The following is a 16327-nucleotide window of genomic DNA, read 5'->3' on the forward strand; positions in this document are numbered from 1 at the left end:
CAGTGCAGATCCACTATTATGATGCAAAAACATCTTGGAAGGCCAAACGGTCTCTGAGATTCCACGTCGACAAAATTGAGCAATGACCAAAAAAAAAAAGCTTTTTTTTAAAGATGGCCATTTGACCTTGACCTTTAACCCATAGGGTATGGTGTAAATTAAGCATACATGTTACTTCCTCTAGGCTATCTATTGAAGGCAATGTTGTTCCAATCGGACAAATCTTTGTCGAGTTCAGATTAAAAATGTTGAAATGTCTTTAATTGGGTCAAGACCTTAGAATGAGGTCAATGTGAAAAAGTATATCAACTTTCCACACTATTTATTCACATTATTGAAGTAAAATTTCATCCCAAAGTCCCAGCGGATCCGAGATACAGCTCGGACATTGGCAGAAAAAAGGGAGAAAACCGAAATGGTGGCTTACTATTCCAAGGGGTGTAAGACCTTGACCTCGAACTGACAGGAGTATAATGTAAATTAAGTGTAAATGCACCTTGCCCGAGACTATCTCGAGGGCAATTTCATTCCAATTGGACAAACTGCAGTCAAGTCATGGTGAAACATGTTTAAATGTATATACAGTGCCTATATGCCTGGTGTTGGCTCAGTGGTTAGGGTGGCGGCTTGGGATCCGAGGGTCCTGAGTTCAAGCCTCGTTGACCGCTGAATTAATTCACCAGGGGGTTGACTCAGCCTGCCATCCTTCCGAGGTCGGCAAAATGAGTACCAGCTAGCTGGGATGACCGAGTCATTCAAGTATCCTGCGTCAGAGTGGCAACCTGTCCAAGATTGTGCCCAATAGCCAAGGAGACTGCTTCGGCAGCACCAACGCTCTGTACAGAGTATGGTCCCAATGGACAGTGCCTATAGAAAGTGGACACCCCCCCTTTCCAAATGTTCACCTTTTGTTTCCTTATAGCCTGGAATTAAATTTCATTAAATCAGACTTTTCCCACCTATATTTACACATCGTAACCCACAACTTCCAAGGGAAAAACAAATTCCACAAATTTCAGAAAATTAATTAAAAACACAAAACTAGAATATGTTGGTTGGATAAGTGTCGATCCCCCTTAAAATAGTGATTGTAAATTAGCTCAGGTGGAACCAATCACCTTCAAAAATCACATACCTAGTAAATTGGCCTCCGCCTGTATTAAATTGTTGTGATTATGATTATTTCAGAATAAAATCAGCTGTTCCTGGAGGTTTCCTCTGCTGCGTAGTGCATTTCACAGCAAAGACTCAACCATGAGAACCAAGATGTCTCTCATCAGCAGGGACTGGGGCACTTGTCAGGATAGAAGGGAAAATGGATGGAGCAAAATACAGAAATATCCAAGAGGAAAACCTACTGCCCTCTGCATGAAATGAGTAGCAATGCACTTGTGGAGGGGCAAAGCATCAGTGGCACAGCTGCACTTCTAAGAAATGAAAGCTACCTGGCAGCCAAGCTGCCATCTGCAAGAACAGAACAGTACTCTGAGGGGTCGAAGAAGCTCTGTGGTGCCATTAAAAGTTGGGGGCATAAATTGTAGAAACAAACCCTACAACAGCAACTATAAGGGCACTCGGTAGAGCACATACCTCCGCCACACAATGCCTGATCCACGAGAACATATAGGGCCCAATACATTTTTGAAATATCATATATATATATATATCTTCTTCTTTCAGCTACTCCCGTTAGGGGTCGCCACAGCGGATCATCCGTATGATCCGCATAGTGATTTGGCACATTTTACGCCGGATGCCCTTCCTGACGCAACCGTGGTCGCCTCTTACGACACAGGGATATGCTGCACCTATTTTAACCGGAGTATACACCGGCCCAGTATACTGGTACTCATTTCGCCGACCTCGGAAGGATGACAGGCTGAGTCAACCCCCTGGTGTATTAATTCAGTGGCCCAATGGGGCTTGAACTCAGGACCTTTTGGATCCCAAGCCACTGCCCTCACCACTGCGCCAACACCAGGTATATATATATATATATATATATATATATATATATATATATATATATATATATATATATATATATATATATATATATATATATATATATATATATATATATATATACATATATATATATATATATATATATACATATATATATATATATATATATATATATATACATATATATATATATATATATATATACATATATACATATATATACATACACATATATATATCGTTTTTGGCCCTATCTCTCAATAGTGAAAAATCACATTGAAAGTAAAATGATTCTTGTATCCAAATCCGGATTTGGATCATCACCAAAATCGAAACAACTCGTCCTTGCCACACACCCAACGTGTCCACCAAGTTTCGTCAGAATCCGCCCCCAACTTTTTGACATATTCTGCTATATATCGGTTTAGCCCTATCTCTCAATGGTGAAGAATCACTTTCCGGATCCAAATCGTCACCAGAATTGAAACAATTCTTTCTTGTCACACACCCAACATGTCCACCAACTTTTGTCCGAATCCGTCCACAACTTTTTGAAATATCGTGTTGTATATAGTTTTTGGCCCCATCTCTCAATGGTGAAGAATCACGTAAAAAAAAATGTTAGTAGTCGGATCCGGATCCGGATCCGGATCTTCACCAAAATCGAATCAGTTCGTCTTTGTTACATACCCCGAACCTGTCCACCAAATTTCATTCGGATCCGTCACAACTTTTTGAGATATCCTGTACACACACACAAACAAACAAGAAAAAGATGTCGTGCAGAGCACGATCCTTGCAAAATCCACTAAACAAATATAACCTCTAAAATGAAAGGGGGTTGAATTCAATGACCAAATCTGCAACTCCTCTTCAAATTTCAAATTAATCGGATGAAAATTGAGAATTTTAGAAATACCACCTTAGTTGTTGACCTTTGGCCTATGTTGACCTCAAAAATAATTGGCTCGTTGAATTCAGAGACCTGAACTATATATCCTGTTCAAATTTCAATTCAATGGGATTAAAATCGAGGATTTTAGAAAAAAAAACACCTTAGTTGGTGACCTTTGGCCGATGTTGACCTTTTGACCTCAAAAATAATAGGCTTCTTGCTAATGCCAAACTCTACCATGTGGTGGAATTTCGTGAAGATCGGTTTAAAATTGTGACCTGTAGGCTATTGACGGACAGACAGACAGACAGACAGACAGAAAGGGGTGAAAACATAACGTCCTTCAGCTTCGGTGGCAGAGGTGATAAGGCTTGCCCTATTCTGCAGGGGAGGCTTAATGAATAGATTGTTTCATTGATGTGGTGTGGTGGGGAGGTGTCACCTGGTAAAATGAATGTGTGAATGCCTGCTGGCCGGAACGTGGAGAGTGCCGATTGGCCACCACGGTGCGGTGAGCTGACGTGACCCCAGGGGGGGAAAGGGTTACCGTGAGGATTTATAAATGCCTTGCGAAGCCATTGCACAAGGAGAAAAAGAAGGAGAAAAGAGGAAAGAATGAGCTACCTGTCCGCACTGCTACCTGTCCGCACCTCTCGGCCGCCCTGCGGGGGGGTGGTATCCTTGACAACGCGGCCTAGTTCGGTGCGTGAATGTTATGTTTGTGGTCATTTCTCTGTGTTAATCATCACTGTGCTCTTTGTATCTTCATGTGAGGATTTCCATTTGTCTTCTCTCTTGTGAAAATAAATGATTTATTTAAAAAAAAAACACACTTCCATAAGAAGACATTTTGGAGTCCCGCCAATTCTTGCCACGCAAATTATCGGGTTGTTTGGCCTATCCTGAGGAGGGGAATCGAGATAAGTAATTAAATATAGGAGCAGAAGCACACCACTGCTTCGAGCCTGAGTTCCGAGCCGAATTTGGCTTTAAGCCGGCTATGCACGGAGCCGGCTGCTGCCATGTTTGTCTCAGCTGTGGTGATGTGTTTGGCCATGGACTGTAAACGAGACGATGTGATTGTCATGTAAATCAAATGATATCATCGTCAAATGGCTCCTTCTTGAAAATCAATGTGAATTCGTTTTATTTTGGTGATGTTCTGCTCTTCTGTGCTTGCCCGTGGTGAGGTTTCATTTACTGTACATAATGGTTCACTCTCATTGTCATTGTCAATGTCAATACAGGTAAACCACTCACAACACTCCTGATATAGCTTCACAGTTTATCGGTCGTTTAGGCCATCAGAGCAAGAGTTTACCTTTCCTTGAGGAATGTGTTTGCACACCTGTGGGATTCCCGAAACCCCAGCTCATGACAATGAAATTGTAAAGACCCATCACCAGGCCCTGCCGATGCTGAAGTATCCATAGAAGTTATTTGTGATTAAAAAATAAAATCAATCAATTAATTAATTAATCTTTGTTTTCTGGTCATGCCAAAGTCCAATGAATGCCTAATCACAACATGGGCATTCCAATCCAATTAACTTTGATAGTGTAAGAATAGAGTTAGATAAAATCATGAGATTGGAAATTATTCCAATGAGACGCGCATTGTATTCTTAATTACAGCTTTCAATATCAACCAAGCAACAATATCCCAGAGGCACAACGGCAATCCTATTTTCCAAGCAACCCTTTCCAACCATCCACCTGTGCAGTGAATAATCGCAGCTCAGGATGAGCTTGTTCAGCAGAGCCGCTGTGATGAGTAACGAATGAGATTACGATGCTCCTTTGGCCCAGGACGGGATTCCAATCCAATAAAGGGTAGCACGGAAGAGCTCAGCGAGGTGACTTCGCCAAAATGGCCACAAAAGCAGGTTCGACTGTGTGTTTGTGGAAAAACTGCTCCAACACCAAGTTATTGCTGAATTTTCAAACTCGAATTTGAATTCATTTTCCACGTGTTTATTCGGTGCAACACTATTTCTGTGAACTTGAACGGTCAAAGCAATCGCGCTCATCTTGTGGGGGAAACCGAAAGAGAAGCAAATGCTTGTTTAAGATCAGGTCCCTTTGTGAAGTTGCAAGATTGAAGAGTTAAAAAAGAAAAAAAAAAACACAATACAAGACGATCGAGAAAAATCACACACTAACACTAGTCCTAATACAGAAGACCACCTCCTTCAAATTCCCTGCTTTCCTTCCTGAAAGTCCCTGTAATGTCCATCTTGTGTACCCCATGTTCCCCACCCATCCCTCTCCCTTCCACAGATCTCCTAATGTCTCTGTTCCCCACTGATCCTTCTCTCTCCTGCCCCTCTTGTCTCATGCCCCCCTTGCTGTGCGTTGCGTGTTCGCTCTCATCCGAGCCTCGACAAGGTCTACAAAAAAAATTATTTAAAAAAAGACATAAATAAAAATGAAATTCGATTTCTGTGATCATTCATTAATTTCATGGTTAATTTCAAACATTCAACACTCGAAACAAGTGAACATAGAAATAAGAAAAAGATATATCTACAAATAAACTGCATCGAAGTTAAAAACTGGATTGCGTGCATATTTTACAAGCAGCGGCTCAATCAATAAACTTCCAAACATTTCACATGGATTTGAGCGGAATCCGTGGATTTAATGGCAAAGCAATAGCCAAAGGTAAGCCGATCCGGGCACTCGCGATCCAACCACGGCCATGTTCTTTTCCAGCCACCACTTGACCTTGACCTTCAACGTTCAGCGATAGAGTATAAATTAATAAAATGTGTCCCCATCTCCAATGTATCATGAAAATTGGAGGAAAAGTTTACGTTATTATCCAGAAAAATCAGTCGAGGACACGAATCGAATTTCAGGTGCACACCACCATGAGTGCAGGTTCACTATTGTGATGCAAGAAGATCTTGGATGGTCAAGTGGTATTTCAGATCCCGCATTGGCAAAATTGAGCGATGACAACAAACTCGTTTTTTTTCTTCGTTCAGTTCCCCCATTTGACCTTGACATTTAACCCAGAGGCATATGATGTAAAATAAGCGTAAATGTGATTTCCTTTACACTCCCGAGAGAGGGCAATTTCGTTCAGATCAGAGAAACCTTCGTCAAGTCAAGGTAAAAAAAAAGAAGTTAAAATGTCTATAATTTGGTCATGACCTTAAATTAGGTCAAGGTCAAATACATTTTGTGAACCCCGCATACTTTGTCTTCTCATTATTGATGCAAAATTTCATTAAAAAGGGAAGAAGTGGAAAACCTAAACGGTGCTTTAGTGCTCCTCAGGGTCGAAGAAACTCTGAGGTTCCATTAAAAATTAGCGGCACCAAATGTAGAAACAAACCCGACGAGCCCACCCTTCCCACACCCCCAATCCGACAGGGAGAGGCTCAATTACACGAGTCATTACAACTCAAAATCGGTGAGAATCATTTGGAAGATGTCACGGAATCTCAGATGTTTCGCAATATACTCAAAGTTTACTTTTCATTTATGCTGTTTTATAAAATTAATTTAATGCAGAAAATAATGATTTGAAGGGTTTTCTCGACGACGACAATGCATGGAATCAATCGGTCAGTGCACATTCCTGCTATTAATTTGCAATTGGCCACTGCCATTGACAACGATACAAATTTTTATTATGGACCCGAGGCATCAAAAAGCTCCGTATATCAAACAAACGGTTTCAAATGGAGCACTTCGCCACCATTAGAGCATTTAAATTGTACCAGATGTGGAGATAAATGTGAATCGTTGCTCCCAGCTTGCCGGCTCAATGACAGAAGACGCCATTTGAATTTTTGCCATCTCCATGCTCACCCAATTTACCTTTTGTATCCCACTGATAGGCTGCCTCTGATTTCGGGCCTGAACCCAAATCGAATCAGCCTGCTCTTGTCACCTACCCAACGCATCCACCAATTGTTGTCACAACTCATCCTTAATCTTTTGAGATGTTGTGCCACATACAGTTTTTGGCCCCATCTCTCAATGGTGAAGAATCACTTAAAAATTATCAAAAATCTTGGATACGGATCCGGATTCTGATCTTCACCAAAATCAAAACAATTCTTCCTTGTCACACACTCAACTTGTCCACCGAGTTTCGTTCGAATCCAGCCAAAACGTTTTGAGATATCGTGTTATGTACAGATTTTAGCCTTATCACCCTTTTTGGCCGAGGTAATAATGGTTAAAGCATAAAAAAATTATTTTGAACTTCAGAAATCACCACACTCTTGTGTTGCCCTCTCGGTTTCACTCACAGCCAAAGGTCTGAGTTACTTATACCACCTACCATGAAATAGGGGTGCAACATGAGGAGGCAAAGGTTCAGATTTCTCAAAAGAGGGAAAAATGTCCTGCTTGCGAAATATAATTTGGCATCAACATTACTTATGCCTGTTCTCCCATCATTGCAAAAGTGAATCTTGTGCTTTTCAAATTCAGCACAGGAAGCGGCCGCCATAAACGGAGACGGACAAATGCACGGACAGACACCACAGTTCACAATATTCTCGTATAATGGGTGACGTCCCTTCGAAGGAACTTCAACACAGAAGGAGACCATTCGACCCATCAAACCTGCACAATGGTTGCCAACCCATGACAGATTTTTATACAGAGTCAAGGCTCCTGGAAGAGCAAGAACACTGAACCGATCAGGACGCAACAGGTTAAAATGAACAGTGGAGGGGGAGGGAAGAACACCAACAGCAGAATTGAAGGACAAAATAGAGGGAGACGAGGACAAGCAATGAGTGTGGGGAGGAACGGGGTGGACAAGATGGATACAAAGGATACTTCTCCACCACCTCTCACTTTTCTCTCTTTTTCTCTTCTCCTCTCTTCTCTTCTCTCTCTCTCTGACTATCTCAATTTCCATCTCTCTCTTCTCTTCTCGTCTCTTCTCCTTCTCTCTCACCTCCTTCTCCCTCTATCTCTCTCACCCCCCCCCTCTCTCTCTCTCTCTTCTCTCTCTCTCCCTCCCTCTGTCTATCTCTATCTCTATATATCTCTATATATCTCTATATCTATCTCTATATCTATATCTATATCTATATCTATATCTATATCTATATCTATCTATATCTCTATCTCTATCTATCTCTCTCTCTCTATCTCTCTCTCTCTCTCTCTCTCTTTCTCTTTCTCTTTCTCTTTCTCTTTCTCTTTCTCTCTCTCTCTCTCTCTCTCTCTCTCTCTCTCTCTCTCTCTCTCTCTCTCTCTCTCTCTCTCTCTCTCTCTCTCTCTCTCTCTCTCTCTCTCTCTCTCTCTCTCTCTCTCTCTCTCTCTCTCTCTCTCTCTCTCTCTCTCACCTCCCTTTCTCTCTCACCTCCCTCTCTCTCTCACCTCCCTCTCTCTCACCTCTCTCTCACACACACACACACCTCCCTCTCTCCCACCCCTCCGTCTTTCTCTCACGCCCCTCTCTCTCTCACCCCCTCCCTCTCTCTCACCCTCCGCTCTCTCTCACCCCCTATCTCTCTCTCAACCTCTCTCTCTTTCTCTCCCTCCACGCACCTCTCTCTTTCTCTCCGTCCACGCACCTCTCTCCCCCACGCCCCTCTCTCCCCCACGCCTCTCTCTCCCCCACGCCCCTCTCTCCCCCACGCCCCTCTCTCCCCCACGCACCTCTCTCCCCCACGCCCCTCTCTCCCCCACGCCCCTCTCTCCCCGACGCACCTCTCTCCCCCACGCACCTCTCTCCCCCACGCCCCTCTCTCCCCACGCCCCTCTCTCCCCACGCACCTCTCTCCCCACCACCTCTCTCTCACGCACCTCTCTCCCCCACCCGCCTCCCTCCCCCATGCACCTCTCTCCCCCACTCACCTCTCTCCCCCAAGCACCTCTCCTCTCTCACCGCCTCGGCATTTTTATCTTTTCTTTGCTGTCAAATTTAATCAGTAGACAGCATGTTGTACTTCACAATCATTTTGCTCCATTTACTCTATAATTTGCTCAAGGTCATCATCCATCTGCTTGGAAGTCCTTCCTGTATAAATATATATATATATATATATATATATATATATATATATATATATATATATATATATATATATATATCTATATATATATACATATATATATATATATATATATATATATATATATATATATATATATATATACACATATATATATACAGTGGGGAGAACAAGTATTTGATACACTGCCGATTTTGCAGGTTTTCCCACTTACAAAGCACGTAGAGGTCTGTAATTTTTATCAGAGGTACACGTCAACTGTGAAAGACGGAATCGAAAACAAAAATCCTGAAAATCACATTGTATGATTTTTAAATAATTAATTTGCATTTTATTGCATGAAATAAGTATTTGATCACCGACCAACCAGTAAGAATTCTGGCTCTCACAGACCTGTTAGTTTTGTCTTTAAGAAGCCCTCCCATTCTCCACTCATTACCTGTATTAACTGCACCTGTTTCAACTCGTTATCTGCATAAAAGACAGCTGTCCACACTCAATCAATCAGACTCCAACCTCTCCACATTGGGCCAGACCAGAGAGCTGTCTAATGACATCAGGGATAAAATTGTAGACTTGCACAAGGCTGGGATGGGCTACAGGACAATAGGCAAGCAGCTTGGTGAGAAGGCAACAACTGTTGGTGCAATTATTAGAAAATGCAAGAAGTTCAAGAAAACAGTCAATCTCCCTCGGTCTGGGGCTCCATGCAAGATCTCACCTCTTGGAGCCTCAATGATCATGAGAAAGGTGAGGGATCAGCCCAGAACTACATGGCAGGACCTGGTCAATGACCTGAAGAGAGCTGGGACCACAGTATCAAAGAAAACCATAAGTAACACACTATGCCGTCATGGATTAAAATCCTGCAGCGCACGCAAGGTCCCTCTGCTCAAGCCAGCGCATGTCCAGGCCCGTCTGAAGTTTGCCACTGACCATCTGTATGATCCAGAGGAGGAATGGGAGAAGGTCATGTGGTCTGATGAGACCAAAATAGAGCTTTTTAGTTTAAACTCCACTCGCCGTGTTTGGAGGAAGAAGAAGGATGAGTACAACCCCAAGAACACCATCCCAACCGTGAAGCATGGAGGTGGAAACATCATTCTTTGGGGATGCTTTTCTGCAAAGGGGACAGGACGACTGCACCGTATTGAGGGGAGGATGGATGGGGCCATGTATCGTGAGATCTTGGCCAACAACCTCCTTCCCTCAACAAGAGCATTGAAGATGGGGCGTGGCTGGGTCTTCCAGCATGACAACGACCCGAAACACACAGCCAGGGCAACTAAGGAGTGGCTCCGTCAAAAGCATCTCAAGGTTCTGGAGTGGCCTAGCCAGTCTCCAGACCTGAACCCAATAGAAAATCTTTGGAGGGAGCTGAAAGTCTGTGTTGCCCAGCGACAGCCCCGAAACCTGAAGGATCTGGAGAAGATCTGTATGGAGGAGTGGGCCAAAATCCCTGCTGCAGTCTGTGCAAACCTGGTTAAGAACTACAGGAAACGTCTGATCTCTGTAATTGCAAACAAAGGTTTCTGTACCAAATACTAAGTTCTGTTTTTCTGATGTATCAAATACTTATTTCATGCAATAAAATGCAAATTATTTATTTAAAAATCATTCAATGTGATTTTCAGGATTTTTGTTTTCGATTCTGTCTTTCACAGTTGAAGTGTACCTCTGATAAAAATTACAGACCTCTACGTGCTTTGTAAGTGGGAAAATCTGCAAAACCGGCAGTGTATCAAATACTTGTTCTCCCCACTGTATATAATATATATATATATATATATATATATATATATATATATATATATATATATATATATATATATATATATATATATATATATATATATATATATATATATATATATATATATATATATATATATATATATATATATATATATATGAAGACCACAAGGGGAAACCCAGATATGTCACTTTTTATAAATTTCAGGGTTATTACACCTGCCAATAGTTGGCAACATAAGGTTTCCTCTCACAATATCACTTTAACAAATAACCATGGATGTCACATCTACTATATAAATGGCAGTCCTTCTGTGTCTGTCTGTCTGTCTGTTTGTTTTTTTGTGACGAATAAGCTCGAGACCAGTGAACCGATCTTGATGAAACTTTACACAGATATAGAACTAACATTCAGCTCCAGCATGCGCTAAGTGGCTCTCCATAAAAATGAAAAAATATATATATATACATATATATATATAAAAAATAAACAAAATTTCCATTAGAAAACAAAAATAGCTTTTGAATAGTGCGCCGGCGTATTAATCATAACAAAAGGCTTCATGGTTAAAAACGCTAGGGTTTTTTGAAATACAAAATGTTCGTATTCGTTGACTTTTTAAACATACACATTCTCCTCCTGTTATTTGAATTCTCGAACTGCACGCGCAAGGTGACAGCTAACTGCTGATAGATCTGCTCATGAAAGAGCCAGGCAAGCAGAGTCAGCTGCAGAGAGAGAGAGAGAGAGAGAGAGAGAGAGAGAGAGAGAGAGAGAGAGAGAGAGAGAGAGAGAGAGAGAGAGAGAGAGAGAGAGAGAGACAGACATCTTACTGCGAATATATCTGCTCATCTACTATATAAATGGCAGTCCTTCTATCTGTTTGTCTGTCTGTCTGTCTGTTTGTTTGTAACCAATAAACTCCGAGACCAGTGAACCGATCTTGATGAAACTTTACACACATATAGACCTAACATTCAGCTCCAGGATGCGCTAAGTGGCTTTCCATAAAAATGAAAAAATATTTATATATATATATATATCAAAAAAAAAGGTTTTCGAATAGTGCACCGGCATATTAATCGTAACAAAAGGCTTCATGGTTAAAAACACTAGAGTTTTTTGAAATACAAAATGTTCGTATTCATTGACTTTTTAAACATACACATTCTCCTCCTGTTATTTGAATTCTCGAACTGCACGCGCAAGGCAACAGCTAACTGCTGATAGATCTGCTCGTGAAAGAGCCAGGCAAGCGGAGTCAGCTGCAGAGAGAGAGAGAGAGAGAGAGAGAGAGAGAGAGAGAGAGAGAGAGAGAGAGAGAGAGAGAGACAGAGACAGAGACAGAGACAGAGAGACAGAGAGACAGAGAGACAGAGAGACAGAGAGAGAGAGAGAGAGAGAGAGAGAGAGAGAGAGAGAGAGTCATCTTACTGCTGATATATCTGCTCATAAAACAGCCAGGCAAGCAGAGTCGGGTGCAGAGAGAGAGAGTCGTCTTACTGCTGATATATCTGCTCATGAAAGAGCCAGGCAAGCGGAGTCGGCTGTAGAGAGAGAGAGAGGGATAGAGAGAGACAGAGAGACAGAGAGACAGAGAGACAGAGAGACAGAGAGAGAGAGAGAGAGAGAGAGAGAGAGAGAGTCGCTTAACTGCAAATAGAGCGTCACACCGATGGGCGAGAGAAGCACAAAACTCACGTTCCAGCTTTCTTGGTCCGGGTTTTGGCAGGACATCGACAGTTACCACTGCTGCTAGAAACATTGAGTGGCTCAAGGCCGCCTTCAACTATGACCTCTCTGAGGATTACGGCAGCATAAAGCCTTCCTTCCATAAATCTGAGGAATAAAAGAAGCCTTCCCAATTTTCTCCATACAACTAATGCCTCAGTCTAACTAGCGTGAGGAAAATAGGGCAAATTTCCCGGGTATTCCCGGGTACTGCAGCTAGTAATTTATGTGGTATAAAGTTTCGCCGTGCAATGAAAAAACAAGTGTTGTCAAAGCTGAACAAATAGAAACCCAGAGTTGTCAGTACTTTACTCCTGGTTATCTCCCTTTCATTCATGTTAACTGTTCCACCATAATATTCAGAGTTGAGAAACTAAAAAATGAAAGGTTGTAAAACTTTCACAGCATAAACTCTGAGCACTACAATGGCCTATTTGGTTATATCATTGGCTCCGTAGTTGATGCATTTCGTGGTTCAAGCCTGGTCAAACCTTTATTGTGACTTTTATGGGACCCATGCCGTGGCTTAATGGTTAGCGCGTCTGAGTACCCATCCTCATTCGATGTACCCACCGCCCAATCAACCTGCTTAGGTATATGAGGGAGTCAGATGAGGTGACTTCGGCTATCGCGGGGGTGGTTTATCCTTGGTTTCCTCCCGGCTTTCCATCATATTAAGTAGTACGGAGTAAGAAATGGAGAATAAGCCTGGTGTTGGCGCAGTGGTTAGGGCAGCGGCTTGGGATCCAAAAGGTCCTGAGTTCAAGCCCCGTTGGGCCACTGAATTAATACACCAGGGGGTTGACTCAGCCTGTCATCCTTCCGAGGTCGGTGAAATGAGTACCAGTATACTGGGCCGGTGTATACCCAGGTTAAAATAGGTGTACCATATCCTTGTGTTGTAAGAGGCAACCAGGGTTGCGTCAGGAAGGGCATCCGGCGTAAAACATGTGCCAAATCACTATGCGGATCATACGGATGATCCGCTGTGGTGACCCCTAACGGGAGCAGCCGAAAGAAGAAGAAGAAGAAGAAGAAGTAAGAAATGGAGAATCCGTCGTCATATAAGCGAAATACCCTTGAGTATGGCGTTGAACACCAATCAAACAAAAAACAATGACCGTTTAATGTTGAAAAAAAAAATCTGTGATCACCAGTCATGTAATGTATGCTAATAACCAACAAGCATGGCAATTATTAAACAAGGGAATAACCAGTGATGTCAGTTTGCAACATTGATTCGTTCTTTGCTCTTAAATTAAATAACACAAAAGCTTGGCAAATGCTACATGCTTAATTTGATCAGCCAATGATCACTCTTCCTTTTACTGGAAAAGAAATCTATATGACAGTTATTAAACAGTCCACAAAAGTCTTGAAACTTTCTTTTTCAGTTTCTTCAAAATTGACTTATCTTGACATCTCGAGTTTTCCCCTTGTGGTCTATATATATATATATATATATATATATATATATATATATATATATATATATATATATATATATATATATATATATATATATATATGGCTTGATCAAAAAATCATTTCCGCTTCGCTGAGAAGCTCGGTGTTGGATGCTTTTATTTGAACCTCCACTTAAATGACGCAACATGTTAAAATAATGAGGGAAGCTCGAACCTCCACTTAAATGAGTGAAATGAAACATTTTGAAAATTTCGAATTATTCTCACTGAGGTTTTTACATCACTGTCATGTTTGTATATTGTTAAGTTGTTTAAACTTTCTTGAAATAAGATTATCTGGAATACCGGATACCAGCGGGTGGTGCGATACGATACACATTTACATAGAGATGTCTCCCCCCCCCACCTTGAACCCCTTCCCCAGATATGCTACCCTGACAGAAACATAACAGAAACCAAACGCGGGTACCCTTCGGCAATGTACAAAATTTGATTGGATTTGGTTCAGCAGTTTTTGTTTTAGTTTTGAAAGCATATACAACAAAGCATATACAATGATCATCATCATCATCATCATGGAGCGAGGGTGTATGTATGTGTGTGTGTATTTATGTGTGTGTTTGTTTGTGTATGTATATATGTATTTGTGTATGTATGTATGTATGTATGTGTGTGTATTTATGTGTGCGTGTATGTATGTATTATTGTTAGTGTTTGTGTTTGTTTGTGTATGTATATATGTATGTATGTTTGTATGTGTGTGTATGTATCTCTGTGTATTGCACTACTGGTCAAAAGTTTTAGAACATCCCCATTTTTCCAGTTTTTACTGAAATTTAAGCAGTTCAAGTCCAGTGAATAACCTGAAATGGTACAAAGCTCAGTGGAAAACTGCCAGAGGTAAAAAAAAAAAAGAAAAAAAAAATAAGTTTAGGTTACCAAAAACTGAAAAATTATGTAAATTTCAAAGTTGTTAAAAAAGGCCCTTTTCAGGGAACAACTGCAGCTGTTCTGCAGCAATGGAAGTAAATTCAGCCTTGAAAGTTGATGCAAACAATTCCTACAGGTGTCCCAAGTTTTGTTGATTAGTTACAAACCCTCTGTCTGTATAAAAGCAGTGTTCGAACAGAATGTGTTGCTGCACCCTCTGAAGCATTAGTTGGACAATATTGCACTGCAGGAAGTAGTATCTTGCTATCATAATGGTGAGAAAAAGACAATTAACAAAGGAAGACAGACAGACCATTATAACCTTAAAAAGTGTCGGTCTTCCCTTTTTGGAGAAATTGCAAAGTAAGCCAAGGTGTCAGTGAGTACAGTTTCCTTCACCATCAAAAGGCACTTGGAAACTGGAGGAAACTCTGACAGGAAGAGGTCTGGCAGACCCAAAGCCACAACACAATCAGAAGACAAGTTTCTGAGAGTCAACAGCTTGCGTGATAGGCGGATTACAGGACAGCAGCTTCAAGCACAGCTTAACACTGGTTGAAGCAAGGAAGTCTCAGTTTCAACTGTGAAGAGAAGACTTCCAGCTGCAGGTTTGACAGGTTGAGTGGCAGGAAGAAAGCCATTGCTAAGATGGCAAAATAAAAAAGAGGCTTGTCTGGGCCATGAAGCACCACCAGTGAACCACTGAAAACTGGAAGAAGGTCTTCTGGACTGATGAATCAAAATTTGAAATCTTCGGTTCATCACGTAGGGTTTTTGTACGCTATCGAGTAGGCAAAAGGAAGGTTCCTCAGTGAATGACACCAACTGTCAAACATGGAGGAGGAAGGGTGATGATCTGGGGCTCTTTTGCTGGACCCAGAGTTGGTGACTTGCACAGAGTGACTGGCACCCTGAACCAAAAGGGCTACCACAGCATTTTGCAGTGCTGTGCAATACCCTCTGGTCTACGCCTAGTTGGTCAGGGGTTCATCCTTCAGCAAGATAACGACCCAAAACATACCTCCAGGCTATGTCAGAACTATCTTAGAAGAAAAGAACAAGACTGAAGGCTTCAAATCATGGAATGTCGGCATGGAATTTCGATTAAATTTTGTTCAACAAAACTATTCCATGATTTCTTTTTTATTTGCAATTGTTTATTTGTTCTTTGCTTTAATTTCAGAGTACATTGAAACATTAAACTGCTTAAATTTCAGTAAAAACTGGAAAAATGGGGGTGTTCTAAAACTTTTGACTGGTGGTGTATGTTTATATGTGTATGTATGTATATGTGTAAGTATGTTTGTATATGTATCTTTGTATGTATGTGTTTGTGTGTATGTATGTTTGTATGTGTGTGTGCGTATATGTGTGTGTGGTGTATATGCATGTATGTACTGTATGTATGTATGTATGTGTGTATGTGTTTGTGTATGTATGTATGTATGTATGTATGTGTGTATTTATGTGTGCATGTGTGTATGTATTATTGTATGTGTTTCTGTGTGTATATGTCTGTATGTGTGTATGTATGTTTGTATATATGTTTGTATGTATGTATGTATATGTATGTATGTATGTACGTATGTATGTGTGTATGCAGTTGTTTATAAAGAATAATGTTTGTGATC

General features: G+C 41.2%; 1 protein-coding gene across 1 annotated transcript in view; it reads right to left on the reverse strand.

The window, feature by feature from the left end:
* LOC147029296 (mitogen-activated protein kinase kinase kinase 12-like) overlaps positions 1–16327 on the reverse strand; it is a 223389-nt gene that overhangs the window by 164567 nt on the left and 42495 nt on the right. The window lies entirely within an intron of this gene.

The sequence above is a fragment of the Eptatretus burgeri genome, chromosome 3 (genome assembly GCF_056783735.1).
Source record: "Eptatretus burgeri isolate ZD-2024b chromosome 3, Ebu_testis_v1, whole genome shotgun sequence".
NCBI lineage: Eukaryota > Metazoa > Chordata > Myxini > Myxiniformes > Myxinidae > Eptatretus > Eptatretus burgeri.